Below are 27,651 nucleotides of genomic sequence, written 5' to 3' on the forward strand. Positions count from 1 at the left end.
AGAGACAGGTTGGACTGGTTTTGGGATGCAGTGGGTGGAGGGGGAGACCTGAGCTGGTTGTGTGGTGCAGTGGGGGGAGGGGACGAACTGGGCTGGTTTAGGGATGCGGTGAGGGAAGGGGAGATTTTGAAGCTGGTGAAGTCCACATTGATATCATTGGGCTGCAGGGTTCCCAAGCGGAATATGAGTTGCTGTTCCTGCAACCTTTGGGTGGCATCATTGTGGCACTGCAGGAGGCCCATGATGGACATGTCATCTAAAGAATGGGAGGGGGAGTGGAAATGGTTTGCGACTGGGAGGTGCAGTTGTTTGTTGCGAACCGAGTGGAGATGTTCTGCAAAGCGGTCCCCAAGCCTCCGCTTGGTTCCCCCAATGTAGAGGAAGCCACACCGGGCAAAGTGGATGCAGTATACAACATTGGCAGATGGGCAGGTGAACCTCTGCTTAATGTGGAAAGTCATCTTGGGGCCTGGGATAGTGGTGAGGGAGGAGGTTGGGCGCAAGTGTTGCATTTCCTGCGCTGGCAGGTGAAGGTGCCAGGTGTGGTAGGGTTGGAGGGCAGTGTGGAGCGAAGAAGGGAGTCACGGAGAGAGTGGTCTCTCCGGAAAGCATACAGGGGTGGGGATGGAAAAATGTCTTGGGTGGTGGGGTCGGAATGGAGATGGCGGAAGTGTCAGAGGATGATGCGTTGTATCCGGAGGTTGGTGGGGTGGTGTGTGAGAACGAAGGGGATCCTCTTTGGGCGGTTGTGGTGGGGGCGGGGTGTGAGGGATGTGTTGTGGGAAATGCGGGAGACGCGGTCAAGGGCGTCCTCGGACACTGTGGGGGGAAAGTTGCGGTCCTTGAAGAACTTCGACATCTGGGATGTGCGGGAGTGGAATGCCTCATCGTGGGAGCAGATGCGGTGGAGGCGGAGGAATTGGGAACAGGGGATGGAATTTTTGTAGGAGGGTGGGTGGGAGGAGGTGGGCTTGAAATGGACAACAGTTACAAGCTGGTTGCCTGAGATGGAGACTGAGAGAACCTGGAAGGTGAGGGATGAACTGGAGATGGCCCAGGTGAATACTTCTCCCCTCCTCAAGCACAGCGCACGTGTGATTGACGGTGGGTTCGGTCCAATAGAACGGATGGGGAAGGCCTGGAGGACTGAGCTGGAGAGGTCAGTCCTCCAACCATTCGGAAACAGCAAGGGGCGTGGCCGTGCGGTGACAGGTGCTCAATCTTAACTGAAACAACTGTGGATGCTGTAAATCAGGAACAAAAACAGAAGTTGCTGGAAAAGCTCAACAGCTCTGGCAGCATCTGTGAAAAAAGAAAAAAAAATCATCTCCGGTGACCCTTCCTCAGAACAGCAACGTTCCGGCTGGTGTTTGCACGCATGCGCAGCGTTATTCTGACCGCCGTAAGCTGGTGATTACCGGTTTTGTCAGAGCTGGTAAAGGAACAAAGAATAAGCTATTGGGGAAACAGTGAAGGTTAGTGTGGTCTGGGAGACTTTATCACCGCTTGTGTACAACTAGATCCGAATTAGAACTTCTTGGTCATGCGTTTTCAGTAAACTGAAAAGGGCTGCAGGTTTCCGGCCACGAGAGGCCCAGGTTACCGCCAAAATATTTATTGGCCCCAAAGCCCCGCGTGTTTCGGACAGAATGGTCCCTGCTTTGCACTGAGGACCTGGGGGTTGGAAGCGTTTTCTTTCTCAATGAACTACCACAGTAAATCTGTACTCCGCAACTTAAAGGGCCCTCGTATCTTTTCTGACCAGAATTGGAGCACTGATTGACTGTGACCTCACCAGAGCTTTATCAAGGTTCAGCATCTTTTCCGTGAGTGTGTTCTCATTACCTCTATTATTTCTTAAAGCCAGAGTCATAGAGCCTTCAGACCCTCTAGAAACAGACCCTTCAGTCCAAGCTGAACAAAATCCCAAACTGACCTAGTTCTATCTGCCTTTTCCTGACCCTTCAAACTTTTCCCATTCATGTAGCTATCCAAATGTTTTTTTCAATATTGTGATTATACTTGCATCCACCACACCCTTATGAAGTTCATTCCACACACAAACCACCCTCTGTGTTTTAAAAAAAGCTTCGTGACCTTTTAAAATGTTTCTCCACTCACCTCAAAAGTATGTCCCCTAGTTTTGAAATTCCCCATCTAAAGACAACTACCATCAACTCTATCTATAGCTCTCATTATTTTATAAGCTTCTATCCGATTGCCTTTCAACCTGCTACACTGCAATGAAGAAAGTTCCAGCTTATCTTTATAGTTCAATTGTTCCATGTCAGGCAACATCCTGGTAGGTCTGTTCAGAACAATGTACAGTTTGATAATATCCTTCCTATAACTGGACACAGTATTCCAGAAAAGGCCTCACCAATGTCCTGTACAACCTCCAAGATAACATCCCAACTCTTTATACTCCAAGGACTGAGCAATGAAAGCAAGAATGCCAAATGCCTTTTAACCACCCTGTGGGTATATGTGATGCAATCTTTTAAAAAGAAATGTACCTGCAACCCTAGATCCCCTGTTCTCAAACACTACCTAAGGCCCTACCATTAATTGTATATGTCCTGCCCTTGTTTGTTACACCAAAATTCAACACCTCACATTTATTCAGATTGAATACAATATGCCATTTTTTGAGCCCATTTGATCAAGATCCCTTTGTCATCTTAGATCACCTTCTTCACTGTCTATTATGCCCCTATTTTGGTGTAACCCATAAACTTACTAACTGTACCTTCTATATTCTCATCCAAATCATTTATCTAAAATGACAAAAGAGGATCCAGAATTGATCCTGCTGGTCACAGGCTCCCAGTCTGAAAAGCAACCCTCTGCCATTACTCGCTGGCTCCTGCTGTTATGCACACACACACCCCTTTTCTATTGTTCCTACATCACCTACAACCTAGAACAGTGAGCTGCCGGTTTTGTGCATCTCTCAGACAAGTTTAATGCCATAGCTATGAGTTCATCAGCTTTAACTTGAAGACTCGTTGCATTGAAAAGAAAAGTTCTTCAGAGTTACAACATACTCTGATTCTCTCGTCTTTCTTTTGTAATTGCTGTGCTCTCCTCACATTCAGAACGTTCCTCATCAATCCTTCTGTTTATGCAGGTACGTATAATTCCCCCACTCCCCATCTCTGTCAGTATAAAGTCTCCTTTAATGGAATGAGCAAAGCTACCTGCTGAGATATTGATCCCTTTCCAGTTTACATTAGACGCATTCTTTGTCTTTTCTACCCCATAAGACATTGCAATTGTCCAAAAACCTGAATCCCTGAACAATACACGAGATCTTCACCATCGATTTGTCTCCTTTCACCTTGTTCTCCCTACCTCGTTTGGCATTGGGAGTAAACAAGAAAGTATGACTCCTCAAGTTTTTTCTTTACATATTTTACCTAACCGGTCCAATTCACTTTGTAGTGCTTTTAATCTTTTCCCTAAAAATGTCATGGCTATCAATGTGTACAATAATTTCTGGCCTCTCAGTCTCGCCTTTGACAAGAGATTTGAAATGTTCAGAGACGTCCTTAATCTGAGCACAAGGCAATTAACAAACCATCCTAAATTTACACTCACTGCTACAGAATTTCCTGTTTAAGCCTCTGACAGGAGAGTCCCCTACAAAAATAATTCTATAAAATCTCCTGAAATTCTGCATAACATAAGAATCATTCCAAGTGTCGAAAAAGTGACTGGCCATTGCGTTTTCCTCAGAGAGACCACGTCCCTCAACAGTTCCAAAAGCTGAATATATGGCAGAGGGATAGCCACCGGAGACATTCTTACTTATCTCCTCACAGTGCTGGGTCGTATAGCCGAACACATGTCGAACTGTGATGAAACTGCAGGTTCCAATAATGAAGCCCAAGATCCCATACAGTCTCCTCAATGCATTTTAGTTATGTTCTCTCTCCGATAAAGATTTGTTCGTAGTAACTCCCCGCTCCCTGCTCTTTGCATCTGTGCCATTCAAATATATATTCCCCTTCCACGTTGTTTCCCTCAAGATGCATAAACTCACTGTGTGTTCTAAAGAAGAGATGTTTACTCAAAATATTAACTGTGGCTCCACTATTCCTGCCACTTGGAAAACAGGACAGTACAGCACCGGAAGAAGCCCTTTGGCCCATCACATCGGTTCTAATATTGATGCCACTCTGAAGTAATACAATCTGCCTGTACATGATCTATACCCCTCTCTTCCCTGCCTGTTCATATGTCTGCCTAAATGCCTCTTAAATGTCGTGATTGATCGTTTCTGCTACTATCACCTCCCAAGAGAGTACATTGTGGCCGCCTATCACTTCCTGTATAAGAAACGTGCCTCATACAACTCTTTCTAACTTTCCCCCTCTAACCTTAATCCATTTGCCCCTAGAATTTGTTATTTTCACCTGAGGAAAAAGGCTCAGACTGTCCACTGTCTCCCTTTCAGGTCGACCCTCAGCCCCTCGCTCTGTGTGGTGATAACGATCCAAGTTTGTCCAAGCCAGGCAAAATCCTGGTAAACCTCTTCTGCAACCTTTCCGAAGCCTCCACGCCCTTCCTGTAATGTAGTGATTGAAACTGCACACGTCACTCCAAAGGTGGCCGAATTACAACTTTCTATTCAGCCCCCTGACAGAAGAAAGACAGCATGCCATAATCCTCCTTTACCACTTTATGCATAGGTGTTGCCACTATCAGAGACCAATGGACTTGGACCTGAAGATCCGTCTGTATATCTTTGCTACTCAGGGTTCTTCCATTCATGGTTTACACTCCCCTTGCAATTGGCCTCCCAGAATGCATCAGCTCACAGTTACGTGTGCGTGCATGTATGGTCTCAGGTCTGATCTTTGTGGGACCACGCAAGCCCTGACCTCCAGTCAGAAAAACACAGTCCACAACTGTTGACGGGTGAAATATCAAACAGGAGTCTTGTGTTCTGTGTTCAGCAGCACGGGCAACCTTTATGTGGAGCTCCTTAGCAATTCATTGTGGGAGATTTTCTGGTGCTGTCTCTCTTCCCCCCAACCAAGTGTAACATTTTTATGCATTTCACATTACAGCAATGACATGGAATGTTATAATGTAATCGTTAGTCACATTTGCCGAAGCGATACATCCAGTCCAGTAAACACATGGTTAATGGCTCTGCAGAACTTGGTGCTCCCACAGTCTGTTGATGTTTACCTGATTCCTTTATTATTTGCCTTTAGAATACCTGTTGTTAAACCACATTTCAATCCTGACAGTTTTATAATCCTTCCCAAATATTTACCAGCTGCACCACATTAATTACGAATAACCTCAATACTCCCTTATCGCTGAGGGCACTTGCAAATTTTGTTGGGCTTTATTTTCGCTGTTAACCCGAATTCATAAGATTAGAAATGATATTAATTTCTACTACTTATTGTAAGTTCTTTAAAATAAACGCTAACGTTTCTACAGTTCTGTGACAGCTGACAGATTGGGAACAGCCGCTCTCTCACTTGGCCTGAGAAATCAAACAAACAGTCTCTCTAAATTGCAGTTCCAGTTACAAGCCCCAGCACTCAGATGTGGCCAGTGAGTTTTGAATCAGTATTTAACTCATGGATAAATCTTTACTGCCACTTCTCTAAACGCTCTGCATCACTAATTTTCTTTATTTAGTGAGACAGCATCAATTAGAATTCCACAGATGAGAGTTAAATTCAATCTCTTCACAAATTTACCAAGTCACTAAAAGAAACTTGTTTATATTCTTCAATTTCTAGGCGACATAACCACATCTTCACTCTACTTTGTAATCTGTTTCTGCCACTTTTCCGTTGATCACTGGGTGGTTATCCTTCTGCAGTCCTAATTACTGCGTTTTTACAGCCATCTTTTGTCCCCACTCCTGGCTATGTAATGAGAAGGTTAAATTGTGAATTGTGTGCAGCACATGACCCTAGGAGTGATAGTGATAGAAATGGGCTTCATGGCAGTGTGGAAAGGGAAGGGGTGAAGCTGGCTGTGGCAGGCATGCAGCAAACTGAAATAAGAATGAAAGTGAATTGATTAATATGGACCCCAATAGGTATTACATATAATCAAGCCTGAATTATGGGATTAGGACAAAGGCCAGTGAGGTTTGAATGTGAATAATTCCAAGCGGGTGATGGCGGTGGCCACCAGCCTGGAAAGAACAGGAACCCAACACAACTTGCCAAAAGGGTGAACGATCGTGTTTGGACTTTGTGTAACTTCACTTGGGACCACTGCTTCCACTTTGGCCCCCACTTTTTAAATATCTACAAGAGTGCATATCTCAATGTAATAATCACCTAGTAGGGTATGACCCATCGTGGTCACAGTGCCACATGATGGGATAATATTTTCACCAGGACCTGATCTCCTGGATTAGGAATGCCAGCTCGGATGTTGCTATGCTCCCTTTCCCAATCTCTGATTCTCTGTCCGTCTCCAACTTGCCCTCTCAGCTCATGCAGCTGTTTTGCCAGTTCTCTCTCAATTGTTTCACCCTATTATTTCCATCGTACATTTCCAGTCGTTCTCCTACCACACCCTCCCGCAGCTGCATAGCCTGTCTAGTCACAAATTCAAAAGGGGGTCAACCTCAGCGGCTTTGCTCGGGTTAACCTCAGTTTCATTAGAATGGTGGGGTGTACTCTAAACCATCCTTGCCTTGTCTCTGTCAGGGTCTTAGACCAGTTTCCAGTGTTCGGTTAATTTGTTCGATGTGAACTTTGGGGCTGGTACGGGAGATGGAATCTCCGTTCAGTACCTCACAGCACACATACTGTTTAATTACTTTCCCTGTAATTGTGTCCCTTTTTCAGAATTTGCAGGGGAATGTTTCCACCCACCTAGTAAATCTCGGGTGAGGCAGCCATGCAAAATTACTGATAGCGTGCGGGGATGTGCAGGCTCAATCGGTTAACCATGGTAGTTGCGTGGTTACAGGGATAGGGTGGAATGGGTCCCTCTTCAAAGGGTCAGTGTGGACTTGATGGGTTGAATGACCCATCCCAAATGTAGGGATTCTACAATCTACGATCTAAGGAAAGACTAGATCAGCTGGGTTAGAGACCGGATCGACTGGGTGTATCCTCATGGGAAGTTAGTAGAATGAGGGGGGATGGCATAGAAACATAAAATTCTAATGAGCCTGGATGGGCTAGGTGCAGGAAGAGTATTCCAGATGATGTGGAAATCTCAAACTGGGGGTCACAGTCTAAGAATAAAGCCTTCGGGACTGAGATGCAGAACAATCCCTTCACCAAGAATGTGAACCTGTGGAATTCTCTCCCACAAAAAGCTATTGGGGCCAATTAATTAGATATATTTGAGGGGGAGCTGGTCATTTCCCTTATGGCTAAAGGGAGGAAGGAGTATGGAGAGAGGGTAGGAATGTTCTGCTGAGATTACACAATCAGTCATGATCATACTGAATGGTTGTGCAGGCTCAAAGGGTCAAATAGCCAACTCCTGCATCTACGTTTCTGTTTCTGAATGTTTAGACATTCAGCATTTATTTTTCTGGGGTAGGGAACCCGTTGAATCCATCTGCAATTGGTCCCATGAGCCCCCTTGGTTATGTCTCCTGTCTGCATTTAATCTTTTCCCTGACACTGTGTGTCCAGAGTCTTTGATAACACTTTATTATATCATCCCCTACTCCAGGCCACCACCAGCAATGAGGCATCTGATGTTGAATTTTATACCACCCAGCATGGGCCAGCCGATGGTATGTGGTGGCACTGTCTGAACCTCTGTCTTCCTGATTCCATCTTGTCCTTTCATTGTCCCACCCTTTTCCCATTCAAATTTCTCGTGTTGTGGGGCTGTTTCTTGAAATGTCTTCAAACTTTCTTCTCTTACTCCAGTAACTGCTGCCACTGCCACTTCCTCAAATATCTGTACTGTTTCAGTAAGTATTTTAGCTGCCTGACCCGCATACTCATTGCCCTGTTGTTGTGGGGTTTCTACTTTCCTGTGAGCTCTAATCTTCATTACTGCTGCTTCAGTCACAAAATTAGCTGCTTGATCAACTCTTTAATCTGGTCTTCGTGCTATATGTGGCCCCCAGACAAGGTGACGTACCCGCGCTGAGGCCAGGCCTATATATGGTCGTGAACTGTACCAAAGACGTCAGGACTCTCTGTGTATATGTTGACTCTCTGGTTCCTGGCTGATGTCAGGGCTTTTAGTAGTTGTGCCAGTTCTGAACATTTTCTGCATAATTCCTACAATAATTGAACAACCCTCAAGTTTGCCTTACTCCTTATACGGTGTGTGACTGGGTAGTTTAAAATCGCATTCTTTTGTGTTTACGGGACTATTCTGTGTCCCTACCTGACTGATCTCCCAGAAACATCGTTCTCTGTCATTCCAATTTGCTTTCTGTGGTTTAGTTTTAAGCCCTGCATGGCAGATGTGATTCAATACTCTATTGAAGATCCAGATATGCTCTTTCTGACTGACTCAGGTGATGGCGTCTTGGTAAGATCAATTTGGCCAATTCCATGAGCCATACGTCAGTGGAATATGGCCGGATTATTGTGGAATTGCCAGAACAACTGGGAACATGTGTGCTGTTTTCCTCAGAGAGTAAACAACAGCTTATTCTGGGATTCCAGGTACACAGGTATGAACCTGGACTCAGATAGCATCCTGTTGCGATTTCAGCCCATCAAGTACAGTGTGCTTTTGTTACTGTAGGATACTCTTCAGTGACAAATGTGTTCAGGGAGGTATAATCAATAGGGAGGCAATCTGAGTCATCAGGCTTCAGTGAATTAGTTTGGGATGCTGTCGGTCTGACCATTACCTGCTTCAACCAATTGTTCAAGATCACAATTACTGCCTCCTTGGCCCCAGCTTTGATGGGGAACTGTTTTTTTGCGGTGGAATGAGAGGGCCTTTGATCTTTTCCAGGGTTTACAGATAATAGCCCATGTTCCTGCTTGTGATTGGGTCCCAGGTGTCACTTCCCAGATTGCCTGACTGTCTCAATTCAGTGATCATTTGGCTTCTATATCTTTTTCAAGCTACTTGGAGCTGTGTATTTACAATTAGTTCCTGGGGAAAACTATCTCTTGTGTACTCTGTTGAATAAACACATTTTCAACCTGTATGCTCCTTGGTCCAATTATCTTAGCAAAATGTAAATATTTTTAGCCAATTACAGTAATGATCTTTTAAATGGCTAATTCATAACCACAAATAATTTCTAATTATTCCGAGTACAAAACACCTTGTAAACCAAATTAATTTTCTCATCAGAGCCGATATTATATATCTTTCCAGTTTACAGTGCAGTCATCCAATAATTGCATTGGTCCATTATCACAGTGAAGCTAAAATTAAAGTCTTTTTTAATTGACATCATTGCTACTGTATTCTTGAATTACAATGACTAGCGTAGTATTTTAGAAGCATTAAACAAGGCTGGATTTTCAATACAAGAATTAGTGCAAATAATCATATTGCTTATTCTATTAATTATTGTTAGCTCCGAATGATATTTTTTGCTGTGATCACAAAAAATATCACTTTAATAATCAGTCTACTTTCAGCTCTGTAGATATATAAAATGAATGTCAATTTATTATTAAGTGAAGTTTAAAATGTCACAGATAATAAAATGTGAGGCTGGATGAACACAGCAGGCCAAGCAGCATCTCAGGAGCACAAAAGCTGACGTTTCGGGCCTAGACCCTTCATCAGAGAGGGGGATGGGGGGAGGGAACTGGAATAAATAGGGAGAGAGGGGGAGGCGGACCGAAGATGGAGAGTAAAGAAGATAGGTGGAGAGGGTGTAGGTGGGGAGGTAGGGAGGGGATAGGTCAGTCCAGGGAAGACGGACAGGTCAAGGAGGTGGGATGAGGTTAGTAGGTAGCTGGGGGTGCGGCTTGGGGTGGGAGGAAGGGATGGGTGAGAGGAAGAACCGGTTAGGGAGGCAGAGACAGGTTGGACTGGTTTTGGGATGCAGTGGGTGGGGGGGAAGAGCTGGGCTGGTTGTGTGGTGCAGTGGGGGGAGGGGATGAACTGGGCTGGTTTAGGGATGCAGTGGGGGAAGGGGAGATTTTGAAACTGGTGAAGTCCACATTGATACCCTGCAGCCATATGGTATCAATGTGGACTTCACCAGTTTCAAAATCTCCCCTTCCCCCACTGCATCCCTAAACCAGCCCAGTTCATCCCCTCCCCCCACTGCACCACACAACCAGCCCAGCTCTTCCCCCCCACCCACTGCATCCCAAAACCAGTCCAACCTGTCTCTGCCTCCCTAACCGGTTCTTCCTCTCACCCATCCCTTCCTCCCACCCCAAGCCGCACCCCCAGCTACCTACTAACCTCATCCCACCTCCTTGACCTGTCCGTCTTCCCTGGACTGAACTATCCCCTCCCTACCTCCCCACCTACACCCTCTCCACCTATCTTCTTTACTCTCCATCTTCGGTCCGCCTCTCCCTCTCTCCCTATTTATTCCAGTTCCCTCCCCCCATCCCCCTCTCTGATGAAGGGTCTAGGCCCGAAACGTCAGCTTTTGTGCTCCTGAGATGCTGCTTGGCCTGCTGTGTTCATCCAGCCTCACATTTTATTATCTTGGAATCTCCAGCATCTGCAGTTCCCATTATCTCTGATACATCTTTAAAATGTCACACTTTGTTCTTCTGTATTCTAATAATCACAGAATATGTTTCATTATTATCAAATCCATGAATCAAAGTAAATATATTTCACTGTACAGTTCTACAGGCATCACGAATATCGACTCATTGTGTCTCGACCCCTCTTTTATGTTTCTCCTCCAACATTCTGCATTGTGAGCAGAATATTAAACCGGTCAGTGATCAGCTGGAGAAACAGAGTTCAAGTTTCAGGTCTGATGTGACTCTCCTTCGGAACAAACAGTGTGGTTAAAATGCAAGTCAGGCTCCAGGTGTGAAATAATGTAAATCTGACTCAGTCTCTGAAGAAGGGCCCAGGCCCGAACCGTCAGCCTTCCTGCTCCTCTGATGCTGCTTGGCCTGCTGAGTTCATCCAGCTCTACACCTTGTTATCTCTATCTCTGAAATTCTTTTTCAGAGAGACAATCTTCCCGTTTGTTTGATCGTGGCACTGAGAGTGCACTAGTGAAACAGAAAAGACACTTTCTATGTCTTGGGATAAATTAGTGTCTGTTGTTCATCGCTGAGACTGGAGGGGAGTTCTGATACACTGGAATCTTCAATTGAAAATGCTGTTTTTTTTGTTTGAAGATCAGGAAGGCTTTCTCCTACGCAGGGAATCAGGGCATGATCACTGATCCTCAATGACCATGACAGGACTCATACCTAGAGGTTATTTTTGTGATTAACACAGTCAGATGTGCTCGACTGTACTCAAACAGTCCTGTCTTTCCCCACACCCCAGCTTCATGATTCTGAGTAAGAGGATCTCAATGTACACACATTCCCTATATATGGGACAAACCAGCATAGACCCACTATCCACATTTTCCCTCAGAACACATTCCTGACAAAATATTTAGTTATAGTGAAGTCTAGACTGCTTGAAGTGCCGTCACTGTTCTCGCAGAAGTAATTGAACTGTGTTGTCTGGATTGTTCATTTTAATCATTTATGGATGTGCCTGTAGTTTTTATTTCAAGTGGGAGCTGGAATGTATCAGTCTTTAGGGGTGTTTCTGAGGAAACATGTCACTGTTTTCAGGGAGCTCCTCGGGAAATGTATCAGTGTTTTCTCGGAGTTGGGTGGGGGAGCGGAAATGTCAGTGTTTACGGGGACGATCAAAATGTGCCTGTGGAAAGGTGTCAGTGTTTATTGAGAATCTCCAGTGAGTGTATGAGCATTTACAGAGTGTCTGTGGGGAATGAGTATCGGATTCTGGTTTGCAGAACTTTCCTGATGTCTAGGCAGCTTCCAAACCTGTGATTCTGAACACTGGATTTATTTATGGGGATGTGAATGAGGAGACTTTAGACAAGTATTTAAGGGTAAAGGAATCTCTTTTTATTTAGTAGCATAAAGGTAATTAGAATTTAAGAAATGGGTATCTCAGTAAATTCTATGAAGTTAATACAATACACGATGGAAAGAGACCACCACTATGAGACATTTTTTATGACACACAGAAAACAAGCATTTACACTGTCTGCCTGAATTCCTCCCAATAGGGTCCCAATGCACTGCCACTGATGTTGGAATTTGGGATCTCGGGGTTTATACTCCCATCCCAGAATGCGATTTTGAAGTCCCAGTGGTCATTCTGGATCACCACACCAAGAGCCTGGATGAAGACTTGGGACTGTGTGGGTTTTTAAGTTTGGGTTGAGTCAGCTGATGCGCTACGGTGTGTTTTGGTGAGGAGCCGTTTCTCTTCACCTTTTGGGTTTTCACCTCAGGTTGTGACTGAGGACTCGTGGCTTCGGTGAAGTCAATGATTGCTTGTGCTAGTCAGTGTCTGGTTTGGATGGCCTGGGTCAGGTTTTTGCTGTTGGTGTTCTCAGTTCAGAAAGTTTGGATCCCGTGTTCGGAAGCTCTTTGTTCAGTTTCCTCCTCCCATAAGATCGGGGCTGGCAGTTATACTGACTGAGAGTCCCATTATCTTCACACCAGATCTGTAGTTTTCACTCTGCTCTTGATGTTCTTTTCTGAGGTTATTTAGCTTTCCGATGGTTAGAGTGTGTGTGAATGGATTGGAATGTCAAGTATCTCTGTAGGCGCTGTCCCGTCTGTGCTGCGTAGCCCGAGGTGTAAAAGCTGTCTTGGATCAGTTCCTTTTGGATCAGGGTCTGTTGGCTTCGGTTAATTGTCCTTTGAGTGAGGATGTGCAACGTGAGATTCCAGGCCGAACAATAATTTTCTGAAGAAGGCTCTCGGCCCGAAACGTCAGTTTTCCTGCTCGTTTAATGCTGCTTGGCCTGCTGTGTTCATCCAGCTCCACACCTTGTTATCTCAATAAACCCACACAGCAATCTCTGTTCCCAGGCATGATTATTGTGTTGTGTATTTCTCGCAGATTCAGTCCAACTCTCTCTTTGAAAAGTTTGGAAGTCTAGGATTCTGCCTAAAAACGCAGGATTGGTTAAAATGTTTTACTATTGGTGTTTTTTTATATTATTTATTTTAGTGGGTCCTGCTTGAATCAGTACTTGTGCAGGTTTCCCAGTGAGTGTGTCAGTATTCACAGTGAGCCTGTGGTTAATGAGTCAGTATCTATAGACTTTTTCCAGTGATTGGTGTGGAGTGCTATTTACAGAATGATCACTTGGAACTATTTCCGTACCCCAAGAAGGTGCTGGGGAGTTTGTCCTCACTGAAGTGAGTGAACGATATTTAAGGTGTCCTTGGGGAGTGTGACAGTATTGGCAGTGTGTCTGGGGTATTCATTCAGTATTTACAGTGGGTCCAAAGGGATTTTGTCATTATTTACTTGGGGTGCCTGGTAGTGTATCACTATTTACATGGGGGTGTTCGGGGAGATTCTGATGTTAATACAGTATCCCTGGGGAGTGCGTCAGTATTTACAGGGAATCGTTACAGCATTTTGATGGATTCCATGCAGAGCAGATTGAGGGGCAACCCGACAGGTTTAAAAGTCCTGAGCGGTATTGATAAAGTGAATGGCAGATTGCAATTCAAGAGGGTGGGGATTTCAAGGCTGGGTCACACTCTCCAGGGGAGAGGAGAAAGATTTTAATAAATGCATGGAATTTTATTTTTGTTTACACAGGGTTCATGTATGGGATGGCCTTCCGGAGGAAGTACTGGGTGCGGGTACAGTTACAGCATTTAAAAGGCAGTTGGGTCAGTACACGAATAAGAAATATTTGGAGGGGCATGTCCCACCTTCCTGTGCTTGGCCCCAGTTCAGTTTGGGTTTGTGGTCGGCTTGGACTGAAGGATCTGATTCTAGGCGATGTGGCTCTGTATCTGTAAAAGCAGTATCCACAGGGAATCCAGGATCAGTGCGTTAATATTTACAGGGGTTCCAGAGGGGATGCATCAGTATTTACAGCATGCCCTGGGAGGATTTTCAGCATGTCCTGGGTGTTTCTGGGGAGGGCGTTAATATTTAAAGGGCATTCCTGAGAAGTGTGACGGACTTTTACAGGAAATCCCAGGAGAGTGCATCAATATTTACAACAAAACCATTGGGAGTGTGTTAACAATTTCTGGGAACCTGACTGGGAGTGTTTCAGTGTTTACAGGAGGACTGGGGAGTGAGTAATGTTGACAGGGAATTCGTGCACGATATGTTAGTGTGTTGAGGGGTCTCTGGGCAGTATATCAGTATCTGCAGCGAATCCAAAGGGAGCGTGTCAATAATTACTGGGTGTTCCAGAGGGAATACAACAGTCTCTACAGTGCATCTCCAGGGAAGTCTGTCAGCATTTACAGCCGGTCTAGAGTGACTCTGGTGATAACACGACGTGAGGTTAGATGAACACAGCAGGCCAAGCAGCATCCGAGGAGCAGGAAAGCTTGATGTTTCCGGTTGGGACCCTTCTTCTGATGTTGTTTACTTCTGTTCAGTGGGACTGTCAGTATTTTAAAAAGTGTTCCAATGTAATGAGGTAGAGTTCACAAGGAATCACCAAGAAGTGTGTCAGTTTGTAGAGGCTTCTCACAAGGAAATTGTTAGTATTCGCCAGGATTCTCTCAGGGTGTATTTCACAGAATGTTGTTGACAGTGTGTCATCATTTACATAAGATGGTGTCCACGTTTGCATGGGTCCGGGGGTGGTGTGCCTGTGTAACAGACTTGCACAGTGAGTCTCCAGTGACTGACCGTAATTTTCAGGTGAGTCCAAGGGCAGTTTCAGGAATTTGTGCCTTTCGGACTGTGTTCATAATTATAAAGGATTTGTGGGGTAATGAGTCAGTGTGTATAGAGACTCCCCAGTGAGCGTGTTCGTATTTACACAGTGGGTGCAGGTGCAGCAGGGGTTGAAGAAGGCAAATGGTATGTTGGCCTTAATAGGGAGAGGATTCTGGGAGATCTTGCTGTATTTGTGCAGGGCCATTGTGAGACTGTATCTGGAGTATTATGTACAGTTTTGGCTTCTGTTATCTGAAGAAGGATGCTCTGACCATAGAGGCAATGCTTACCAGACTGATATTAGGTTGGACTGACATATGAAGAGACGTTGGATTGATTAGGAGAGCATTCAATGAGGGTGGATCTCATGAAAATGTAAAAAAATTCTAACAGGTCTAGACATAATAACAGTAAGAGCAATATTCCCGGTGACTAAAGAACCTGGAAGCAGGGCTTCCAGTCTGAGGACACAGGATAGGCCACTTAGAACTGAAATGAGGAAAAATGTCTTTGCCAGAGATTTTTTTTTCACTCATTCATGGGATGAAGACGCCTCTGGCGAGGCAGCATTTATTGCTCATCCCTAATTGCCCAGAGGGCAGTTCAGAGTCAACCGCATTGTTGTGGCTGTGGAATCACATGTAGGCCAGCACAGTTCTCCCAGGGCAGAAATGGCCAGCACGAGGGGTCATAGTTTTAAGCTGGTTGGTGGAAAGTATAGAGGGGATGTCAGAGGCAGGTTCTTTACGCAGAGAGTTGTGAGAGCATGGAATGCGTTGCCAGCAGCAGTTGTGGAAGCAAGCTCATTGGGGTCATTTAAGAGACTGCTGGACATGTATATGGTCACAGAAATTTGAGGGTTCATACATGAGGATCAATGGTCGGCACAACATTGTGGGCTGAAGGGACTGTTCTGTGCTGTACTGTTCTATGTTCTAAGTAAGGATGGCAGTGTCCTTCCCTGAAGGACATTAATGAACCTGATGGGTTTTTTCAATGATCAACACTGGATTCATAGTCATCATTAAACCCCAAATTCCAGGTATTTGTTGAATTCGAATTCCACCCTGTGCCATGGTGCGATTTGAATCCAGGTTCCCAGAATATTATCTGGGTCTGTTGTTTAATAGTCCAGTAATAATGCCACTAGGCCATCGCGTCTGAGTCTGTGGAATTCACTGCCACTGAAAGTGGTTGAGGCCAAACCATTGAATGTTTCCAAGAAGAAGTTTAATCTAGTTACGGGAATAAAGAGAGCACATGATACAGGGAGTCAGCTAGATCAGAGGACTGAGTTCGAGAACCAGTCATGGCCATAGTTATTGGTAGCACAAGTTTTGAGTGGGCAGATATCTTCTCCTTGTGCTCCTCAGTCATATTTATGTTCTTACACATGTTTAGGGGCCCCAGTGAGCAGGCCAGGATGTAAAAGGGACCATGGGGAATGTGTTAGTATTTACGGTGGGTCCCATGGTGTCCTGGGGATTGCATCAGTTTTTACTGTGGGTCTCAGGTCGTGCGTTGGTGTTTCCAGTGGGTTCCAGGGGTCCTGGGCATTGCATCAGTATTTATGGCGGGTCCCAGGGGATGCATCGGTCTTTCATGGGTATGTACAGAGTGTAGCACCATGCTGGATGAACTGAAGCTGTTTCCAATTTTTCAAGGGTCTCAGCTCGTAGTAGGTGGGTGTAGTGTATGACTTTAAAAAGGTTATTTTGTCGTTTTTTTTTTAAGATTGCTTGTAAAGGCAGAAGTGCGAAGTGTTCAGGGGTTTTAGGAGGCCTTTGGATTTTTTGTTTTAAAAGCAACTTAACAATGGAAGAGGAGTGGCCAGTTCAGGCTCTCTAGTTATATTTCAGCTGTAGCAGCCATGAGATTTGTGCGTCCAGAAGGTTTGCAAGCTTCAATAAATAATTCGTAATTGGCTTTCTCGGAAATCTCTCTCTGGATGTTGTTCCCTCCTGCCTTTAAGAATCTGTGTTTGAAATTACCTTTTAGCCAACGGGTGTGTTTATGGGATGTGACAAGATTGGAGCAGTTAATTTGTAATAGTTACTGTATTGGGTGTGTTCGGCTTTCCGATATTTTGTTGTTCTAAATTCCACTTTCTTCTGTTCATGTTTTAATTGTTGTGTTTAAATAAATTTGTTTTGCTTCAAACCAAGTGCATCATACCTGGAGCACCCACATGACATTTGCCTCTTAAAATAAGAAAGTTAGGGTCGAAAGGTAAGTGTGGAGTTGGAAGAACACAGCAGGACAGGCAACATCAGAGGAGCAGAAAAGTTAGCATTTCAGCTTGGAATAATGGGAACTGCAGATGCTGGAGAATCCAAGATAGCCAAGTGTGGGGCTGGATGAACACAGCAGGCCAAGCAGCATCTTAGGAGCACAAAAGCTGACGTTTTGGGCCTCGACCCTTCATCAGAAACCGCCCCTTTTCTGATGACGTTTCTCGTCCTGAAACGTCAGCTTTTGTGCTCCGAAGATGCTGCTTGGCCTGCTGTGTTCATCCAGCCCCACACTTGGTTATCTTTCAGGTTGGGACCCTTCTGACTATCTCAAAATTAGGGTCTAGGCTACTTTGTTAAAATCATGAGGAAATTCCCGCCTGGCCCATAACAGATTGGGCGCTCTTGCTGCAATAATTCTACAATTCCACTTTGGGTTTAGGGTTAATTGACTCCAGGGTGGTGAGTGCTAGTTGTTAGTGTCTTTTGGTTCGGGTGTTGCATTCCCTTGGTTTAAACAGGGCGTGCCTTGTGTCGGAATGGCTCTTTCAGTCATCACTCAGATTTCTGGGGATGGAAGCAGTGACTTTGGGGTCTTTGCAAAAAGTGACCACGGCAAAGCTGTTGGAATTGGCAGACAGGCTGGAGTTGGGGTTACCCTCGTCTGTGAGGAAAGGAAAGGGAGTGACAACACTCTTTGGAAATGGCTAGGATTCAGTATTTACTGTGGAGAAAAACATAGCACCTCAGGAACTTGGTGAAATAAATAGTGATGACTAGAAAAGAGTCCACAATTGAGACAATGAGGTGTTAGGAGTCTTAAAGTGCACAAAGGTAGATAAATCCTCAGGCCTTGATCAGGTTTATCCCAGGACATCGTGGAAGGCTAGGTAAGAAATTGTGAGCTGCTCCAGCAAGATATTTATATCATCAACAGCCACAGTGAGATGTCAGAAGACTGGAGGGTGGGTAATGTTGTTGCATCACTCAAGGGACTGCAAGGCCAAGCCTGGAAACTACAAACCAGTGACACTGACGTCAGTGGTGGGTAGTTTGTTGGGGGAGATCCTGAGAGATTGGATCTTCATGCATTTGGAAAGGCAAGTCTTGATTAGGGCTCGTCAGCACAGCTTTGTGTGTGGAAAATTGTGGCTTTGAAAGTTGATTGATTTTGCTTTGAGGAGGTAGCCAGGAGATAGATGAAGGCAGAGTGGTACTTGGTTCTCAGCAAGTTTAGATCACATGGCGTCCGATGAAAGCTTGCCAGTTGTGTACAAGATTGGCTTGACAGTGGGTGCTGGCAGAGGTTTGTTGTTCTTCCTGGAGGCCGATGCGTGTGCCACCAGGTTCGGTTATGTTATGTGTCATTTATATTGATGATTTGAATGAGAATATAGGAGTCATGTTTAGTAAGTTTGTGGGTGACAGTAAAATTGGTGGTATCATGGACAGTGAAGGAGGTTATCTAAGAATTCAGCGAGATCATGATCTATCAGGTTGTTGGGATGAGGAATAGCAGATGGAGATTGAGGTGGATAAATGTGAAGTGTTGAATCTTGCAAAAACAAACCAGTGCAGAACACACACAGCTAATGTTAAGGCCCCAGATGGTGTTGTCAAGCAGGAGACTTAGGGGTGCAGATACATAGTTCCCTGAAAGCGGTATCACAGATAGATGGGGTGATGAAGGTGACATTTGGCATGCTTGCTTTCATTGGCCAGAGCATTGGGAATAGGAGATTGGGATGTCGTGCTGTGGCTGTACAGGATATTCATGAGGCCACCATAAAAGCATTCTTAATTATCAGGAAAGACTTAACTGATTCATTTGTGTCCTTTAGTGAAGGACATCTGACATTCTTAGCTGCTCTAGCCGACATGTGATTTCAGACCACAGCAGTATGGCTGACTCTGAGCTGTGCTATGGCAGTTAGTGATGGGCTATGATTGCTCGACCAGCTGGTGACATCCTCATGCCATGAATGATTTAAATAAAAGTACATATTTCCGTCCCTACCTCTACAGACACCTCCAGATCTGCAATTCCTCCTGGATTTGTAACATTGTTCAGGTCCTTGCCACTTTCCATAACATAGTTATCACCTCCAGCACCTTCAACTTTCCCTGTTCCTATCATCTCAATAAATCCCGACAATGTTTCATGTTCCTACTGCATTCCTCTGCTAGGAAATCCCTTTAATACCTGCGTCCATACTTTCGTAGCCCTCTTTTGCTGAACAGTCTCTTTCTTCTGATTTTGCTCTTTTTTTTGTCGTCTTCTAGGGCTCTTTCAATTGAATATATTCCTCTACACCCTGAGTGAGACACAGCTAGGAATTTCTTGCTGAGCTTTTGTCAATGGAATGGCCTTTTTGTTGGATATTTTACAATGTTCTTTCAAATGTTTTCCACTGTTCATTTGCATTTCAGTTAGTTTACTCTGTCTACACTGCTCACTTCCCCTCTCAATGTCATACAATTGGCTTTGTTTCTGTTTCTAATTGTTGATTGTTCTTTGCCTGGTCACATTAAAACTTCATTATACCTTTGAATTCCACTTTTTTTTCATAATTTCCCTTTGGATCTCTGTGTGACATGACTCATTTATTCAGCTTCATCACACAACAGTCGATCTGGGATATTTCCATCCCTAGCCAGTTGCACAACATGTTATTCAAAGAAACACTGACAAAAATATTCTCCAAGCTCCTCTTCGAATGCCACCATTTTATTGCACATACTTTGAACATTCCAAAAAGTAACATTATCATGTACTTTATACTACAATTTCCTGTCACAAACTTATGTATAGTTTCTGTGAAGCTCTGTGCTTCCTGTCCCTTTCTGCTTGTCTTCAGCCACATCACCATGCTGTTCCAATCACATTTTCTGTTTGGATTTGGACATCTCCTTTCCCCTGAACCCTGTCCCTGCATCCTCTCTGTCAGTTTAAAGCCCTGTCCATAAACATTATAACATGATTGGCCAGGATACTGGTCCCAGCACGGTTCCAGTTATTATTTATTCACTTGTGAGATGTGGGTGTCTCTGGCTGGCCAGCATTTATTACCCACCCCGAGCTACCCTTGAACTGAATGGCTTGCTGTGCCATTTCAGAGGCTGGTTCTGAGTCAACCACATTCCTGTGGGTCTGAAGTCACATGTAGGCTTGACCAAGTGAAGGTGGCAGATTTTCTCCCCTAGTTACAATCAGACTCAATCACTCGTCATCGTGGGAGGCCTACTTTCAGCTTTGTGATACTCTACCTTCTGAAGACGACAGAGGAAGTTCACAGTTATCAATCCAGGCCTGTGCCTTCTTTGTGAGGATCAGCCCAACAGAAGTGAAAGCAAATCTCCCTCGATAGGGCGGTAATGCTGTCTCTGATCTTCCTGTGCTGTGCTTTCCATCCATGACTGAGTCTGTGTCATGTCTTGTGGACCAGTGTCTTCAATCATCCTAACTCCTATTTCTATCACCACCTCTCCTCTCTGCAATCCCTCCATAAATTTGAGACATATTCCAATCCTGACCACCATCCTGATCCCTGTAAATTGCTTCAGTCTGTGCAATATGCCTTATCTCAGGCGTCTCCTCCTCAAGTAACTGGAGTCATTGAGTTGTGAAGCACGGAAAGAGTCCCTTTGACCCAACTCGTCCATGCTGACCGGGTTTCCCGAACTGAACAAGTCACATTTGCCTGCATCCTTACAAACCTTTACTGTATGTGTGCCTGCCCCAATGTCTTTTCACTTTTGTAACTGTACATACCTCCACCACTCCCTCTGGCACCTCATTCCATATTTGCACCATTCTCTGTGTGGAAAACGTTACCCCTCAGGTCTGTTTTAAACCTTTCCCCTCTCACTTCAAGCCGATACTCTGTTCTTTTGGACTCCCCTACCCTGGGAGCAAAGACCTGTCTATTCACCTTTTATATGCTGTTCAGGCATTCATGAACCTCTAAAAGGTCACTCCACAGCCTCCTCTGCTTGAGGGACGTATCTGTGCTCGGGTTCCCACAAACTCAGCCCTGGTTTCTCAAACGTCCTCAGATACACTTCATCAAGCTTTTCTTGACCTCCAACAGCACTCTTCTGTCGTGTGGACTCTTTTCAAGACATCGCTCTTTATTTCCCTGAATTTACTGGTCCTTCTGTCTAGATAAGGCAGAGGGTGGTGGGTGCCTGGAACGTGTTGCCAGCGGAGGTGGTAGACGCAGACACTTTAGCGTCTCTTCAGATATATTTGGACAGGTACATGGATGGGCAGGGAGCAAATGGACACAGACCATTAGAAAATAGATGACAGGTTAGACAGAGGATCTTGATCGGCGCAGGCTTGGAGGGCCGAAGGGCCTGTTCCTGTGCTGTAGGTTTCTTTGTTTCTTTCTGCACAGTAAGTACAGATGAGAAACTGTTTAGAATCTCAAACAGCTTGCTTCTCCATATCTGTTCTGGGACCTGTGCACTTTATGAATGACTTGGGTGAGGAAGTGGAAGGGTGGGTTAGTCAGTCTGTTGATGATACGAAGGTTGGTGGAGTTGTGGACAGCATCGAGGGCTGTTGGAGGTTGCAACAGGACATTGACAGGATGCAGCGCGGGATATTGATGATGTACAGCCAGATAGCATCAGTTTCGAATAGTGTCATGGTCATCGCAGAAATGATGGGCTGAAGGACCTGCTCTGGTTCATGACTGTTGTATGCCCTAACAGGTGAAATTAAAGCTTTAAAATTAAACATAGAACTGCGAAATCTGAAGATCTGAAACAGAACAGAAATTGGTGCACAAAGTACGTCGGTTGGCAGCGTCTGTGTAGAGAATTGAGCTCTTCAGAAATGAGAGACATACAGATGCACACACACACAGACATGATGGGAAATGTTCATCCTGGAGACCAGTTACTAGTGGTGTACCACAAGGGTCGGTGTTGGGTCCACTGCTGTTTTGTCATTTTTATAAATGACCTGGATGAGGGCGTAGAAGGATGGGTTAGCAAATTTGCAGATGACACTAAGGTCGGTGGAGTTGTGGATAGTGACGAAGGATGCTGTAGGTTGCAGAGGGACATAGATAAGCTGCAGACTGGGCTGAGAGGTGGCAAATGGAGTTTAATGCAGCCAAGTGTGAGGTGATGCACTTTGGAGTAACCGGAAGGCCAAGTGCAGGGCTAATGGTAAGATTCTCAGTAGTGTCGATGAGCAGACAGATCTCGGTGTCCACGTACACCGATCCTTGAAAGTTCCCACCCAGGTTGACAGGGCTGTTAAGAAGGCATACAGTGTTTTAGCTTTTATTAATGGAGGGATCGAGTTCCGGAACCAAGAGGTTATGGTGAAGCTGTACAAAACACTGGTGAGGCCGCACTTGGAGTATTGTGTACAGTTCTGGTCACCGCATTACAAGAAGGATGTGGAAGCTTTGGAAAGGGTGCAGAGGAGATTTCCCAGGATGTTGCGTGGTATGGAGGGAAGGTCTTACGAGGAAAGGCTGAGGGACTTGAGGCTGTTTTCATTGGAGAGAAGGTGGTTGAGAGGTGACCTAATTGAAACATCAAATAATCAGAGGGTTAGATCGCGTGGATAGGGAGAACCTTTTTCCTAGAATGGTAACGGCGAGCACGAGGGGGCATAGCTTTAAATTGAGGGTGAAAGATATAGGACAGATGTCAGAGATAGTTTCTTTACTCAGAGAGCAGTAAGGGAACGGAACGCTTTTCCTGCAACGGTAGTAGATTCGCCAACTTTAGGTACATTTAAGTCGTCATTGGATAAGCATATGGACGTACATGGAATAGTGTAGGTTAGATGGGCTTGAGATCGGTATGACGGGTCGGCACAACATCGAGGTCCGAGGGGCCTGTACTGTGCTGTTATGTTCCATGTTCTATATAACTGCACCGAGGCCGGTATGCCATCACTAAGTCACCCTTTATTTACTCCTGCGCAGAACTTTGCCTATGCCCAGCCAGCTCTCAGTCATTCTCCAGCACTCAGGAGATTATAAAAGCGCTGTTTTCTTTTTGCTATTTTTTTCTTCTTTTTTTATTTCTTTTTTTCTTCTTCGTTTGTTTTCCCCAACACTGCAGAAGTGGGGAGTGGGTTCACACCAACAAATTGTGTTTGGCTAATTGTGACTAGGGTTTGGGTTTAATCCCTGGATTTTGAATGGTTAGGTGGATCAATTAAGCTGGTTCTCAACCGGTGGCCTGAGAATGGTCAATACTGTCTGGGAAGCTTTTATTTATCTTGCGGACTGTAAGCAGGTAGTTTTGTGTATGGCATTGTTAATCCTACACATTTGTAAATGATCAGTTCTGCCTGTAGATCTTGATTTTATTCTGTGGACTGTCGTCATTTTTGTCTGAAGGCTGCAATTGATCTTGTGGATTCTGGTCAGTTGTCTGCGCAGAGCTGCGTTTAATTTCTCTGCGGGGAACTGAGTTTATTCTTTGTTTTTTTTTAATGGCTAGACATGTCTGTGTGTGTGTGTGCATCTGTATGTCTCTCATTTCTGAAGAGCTCAATTCTCTACACAGACGCTGCCAACCGACGTACTTTGTGCACCAATTTCTGTTCTGTTTCAGATCTTCAGATTTCGCAGTTCTATGTTTAATTTTAAAGCTTTAATTTCACCTGTTAGGGCATACAACAGTCATGAACCAGAGCAGGTCCTTCAGCCCATCATTTCTGCGATGACCATGACACTATTCGAAACTGATGCTATCTGGCTGCACATAATCAATATCCCGCCCTTCCCTGCCCATTGATGTATCTGTCCAAATGCCTCTTAAACATTGCTCTCCTCTCTGCTTTGACCAAATACCCTGGCAATCTGTTCCAGGCACTCACTCACCATGAGAGTAAAAACTCTCATGCCTGCTTTAAACTTTCCCCTCTCAGCCTAAACTTATTACCGTTGTATTTGATATTTTTTCACCTGAGGGAAGAGACTCCGATTATTCACTATCCTTGCTTTACAGTTTTATATATTTCGACAAGTTGCCCGCTCAGCCATTGACCCTCAAGCAGAAACAATCCAAGTCTGTCCACCCTGTTCTTTTCGCTCATACACTCGCACCCATTTAACATCTCGTTAAGTTCTTTTTCCCTCCTCTTGAAAGCCTCCCCATCCTTTCACGCCTGCGTCTCGGTAATTCTGCGTGGACTGCTGGTTCGTATGTTGTGAATTACAAATTGTCAGTGATCTGTGGGGAGCTTTTATTTATCCTGTGGACTTCAAATGGCCAGTTATTTATGATCTAATGTTCATCAAATGAATTGTAAATAGTCAGTGTTGTGTGGAGAGCAGGTTTTATGCCTAGGAGTTTTGAGTAGTAAGATCACACACACCTGACATGAATGTGGAGCTGATCTTTATTGTGATTATTCGTATGTGTGGTCTTTGTGTGTTCGGTGAATGCTCCATTTTTGTACTTGTGTTGGCACCTCTTCCTCAAATAACAAACACACCCTTATTACTGTGACTTCATCCAGTCCCTGCAGCATTCCTTACGTCTGTAAATGACAGAAGCCCTAACATTCTCCTGTTGAGACATCTCCTCGCAATATTGAACCTGTTTCATCGCCACCTGCCCTGTTGGTCTCTGGTATATCTCATACCGCTTTGACAGTTTCCATTTTTGAAGTCTGTTATGGATTACACAACGTGCTTTGCATTTGTAATGGTCTCCATGTTCTGTGACACTCCATATCACTTCAACCAACTCCATTGTGGGGTCGGCCACAGTCTAGTGATAATACCACTGGGCTGTTCATCCAGAGACATTGATAATGTTCTGGGGACCTGGGCAGATTGTGGAATTAGAATTCAATAAAAATAATCACGAATGGTATGTCCGTTGTTGATATTTTTTTTTAAAGAAAAGATAATCTCAATCACGAATGCCCTTTGGGGAACAGCATCTGAACAGGCCTGGCTGACATGTGACTGCAGACCCACAACAAAATGGCTGACGCTTAACTCAAAAGTGCAATAGGCACTGAGTACTGGCCCATCCAGTGATAGCCGAGTCCCAGGAATGAAAAAATAAAAGGGTGTATTTCCTTCCACACCCTTTGCAAACAGTGCAGCAATTCGTACTGGGTTTGTGACATTGTTCAGGCCCTTGCCAAACCCTGCAGCGCTTTCACTACCTTCAACACTCCTTGCTCCTGTCATCTCATGGAACCCCAACAATGATTCCACTTCCTACCATGTTCCTCCTGCGAAGAGACCCCTTACAATCTGTTTAACACCGACTTCTATACTTTGGTAGTCTGCTGTCATTTTTTTGATCCACATTGTTCCCCTTCAGAATTTTAGGGTATTTTTTTGGGTTGTCTTCTCAGCCTGTATTAATTGCATCTGCTCATTTACTCCGCCTGACAAGCACATAGGAATTTCTTGCTGAGGTTTTGCCTGTTTCAGTGGAATATCATGTTTTAAAAAATATTTTACAATGTTCCTTCAAATGTTTTTCTGTGTTCATTTGCGGCCATACATTACAGTCTCTTTACACTGTTTAACTTGGCCGGTTCTCTCCCCCCCGCCCCCCCGCCCAAACTCATGCAATTGGCCTTGTTTCTTTTTGTTTGTAATTTGTACGATCACTTCAAAACTTCATACTTACTTTGAATTCCACTTTTTCATAATTTCCCTGAGGATCTCTCGGTGTGACATTACTCATTTACTCAACTTCATGATACAGCGGTCGATCTGGGACAGTTACATCCCTAGCCTGTTGCACAACGTGTTATTCAAAGGAACACTGACAAAAACAATCCCCGAGCTCCCCTTCGAATGACACTATCTTATTGCATATACCTTGCCCTTCCCAAAAGGAACATCGTAAGGTACATTTTACCAAAATTCCCCGACACATACCGGTTCACAAATGTACTGTTTTTGTGAAACCCTGTTACTTCCTGTCCCGATATGCTTGTTTTCACCAACATCACCGTGCTGCTATAATTCTTCAGCTTTTGCTTTGGTCTGGGAATCTCCTTTCACCTGACCCCAGTCTCAGCATCCTCTCTGTCAGTTTACAGGACTGTCCAGAAACCTGCCGACTTGATTGACCAGGACAGTGGTGCCAGTTATTATTTATTCACTCACGAGATGTGCGTGTCTCTGCCTGGAGAGCACTTATTACCCAGCCTAAACTGTTTTGAACTGAATGAAATGGCACAGCAAGCCAGAAGGTAGTTGAGAGTCTGCCACATGCCTGTGAGTCTGACCTGACCAAGTGAGAATGGCAGACTTCTTTCCCTAATTACTGAGCCAGACTCGTTCACTACTGTCATGGGAGGCCTACTTTAAGCATTTTTGCACTATGCCTTCCAAAGATAGCATAGGAAGTTCAGTTATCATTGCAGGCCTGTGCTGTCTTTGTGAGGTTCAACATAAAAGTGAAAGCTCCAACAAGAGGGCGGTAATGCTGCCTCTGATCTTTCTACTCTGTGTTCCTCCTCCATGACTGTGTCTATGTGGTCAAATGTAGACTCTTGTGGACCAGAGTCTTCAACTGTTCCAACTCCTCTAACTGCTCCTATTTCTGTAACCACCTCCCCGCTCGACAGTCCCTCCATATATTTGAAATATACTCCAATCCTGACTACCATCCCTATCTCTATAACTTGCTTCAATGTCTGCAACTTGTCTCGTCTGAGTCGTCTCTTTCTCCAGTAATTGGAGTCATAGAATTTTGCAGCACAGAAACAGACTGTGTGACCCAATTCATCCATAAGGCCCAGGTTTCCTGAACGGAATAAGTCACATTTGCCTGAGTTTGGCCCCTATCCTTTCAAAACTTTGCTGTCGATGTACCTGCCCCATTATCTTTTGAATGTTGTCGCTTTCTCTGGCAGCTCGTTCCATATATGCACCATTCACTGTGTGGCAAATGTTACCTCTCATGTCTCCTTAAACCTTTCCCCTCTCACCTCAAACCTATGGCCTCTAGCTTTGGACACCCCTACCCTGGGGGAGAGATGTTGGCTATTCATCTTATTGATGCTCCTCAGGCATTAATTAACTTGTAAAAGGTCACCCCACAACCTCCTGTGCTTGAGTGAAATATCTCTGCTCGGTGTACAACAGATTCGTCCCTGGTTCCCCAAAAGACATCAGGTACACTTGATCAAGCTTTTTAAGACATCTAACATCACTGTTCTGTCGTGTAAACTCTTTTCAGGATATTACTCTTTATTTACCTGAATTTACTGGTTTTTCCCCCACAGTGAGGACTGATATGAAACACTGTTTAGCATCTCACCCATCTCCTGTGGTTGCCCATATTGGTGGCCTCTTTGATCTGTATGAATCCCCATTTTCTGCCCAGTTGCTCTTTTGCCCTTAATATCCTTATTGAATCTCTTTGGATTCTCCTTAACCTTATCGGCCAAAGTTGTCTCATGCCCCATCTTTGCTCTCCCGATTTCCTTCATAAAGTTTGTTCCTACACTCCCATAGTCCTCAAGGGATTCATTTGATCCAGCAGTGTCCCATTTTTCTTGATCAGAGCCTCTATATCACAAGTCATTCAGAGTTTCCTACTTCTGTCAGCATCGTCCATCACACTAACA

The 27,651-nt window shown here is 44.6% G+C and overlaps 1 long non-coding RNA gene across 1 annotated transcript in view; it reads left to right on the plus strand.

Annotated features, from left to right (window-relative positions):
* The first annotated feature begins 1,250 nt into the window (after window positions 1-1,250).
* The window catches only part of LOC132209893 (uncharacterized), a 50,559-nt gene continuing 24,158 nt past the window's right edge, over window positions 1,251-27,651 (plus strand). Inside the window, exon 1 of the long non-coding RNA XR_009446038.1 lies at window positions 1,251-1,475. This is a non-coding gene — a long non-coding RNA (uncharacterized LOC132209893). The remainder of the gene's footprint in view (window positions 1,476-27,651) is intronic.

This window comes from Stegostoma tigrinum, chromosome 8 (genome assembly GCF_030684315.1).
Source record: "Stegostoma tigrinum isolate sSteTig4 chromosome 8, sSteTig4.hap1, whole genome shotgun sequence".
Taxonomy (NCBI): Eukaryota; Metazoa; Chordata; class Chondrichthyes; order Orectolobiformes; family Stegostomatidae; genus Stegostoma; species Stegostoma tigrinum.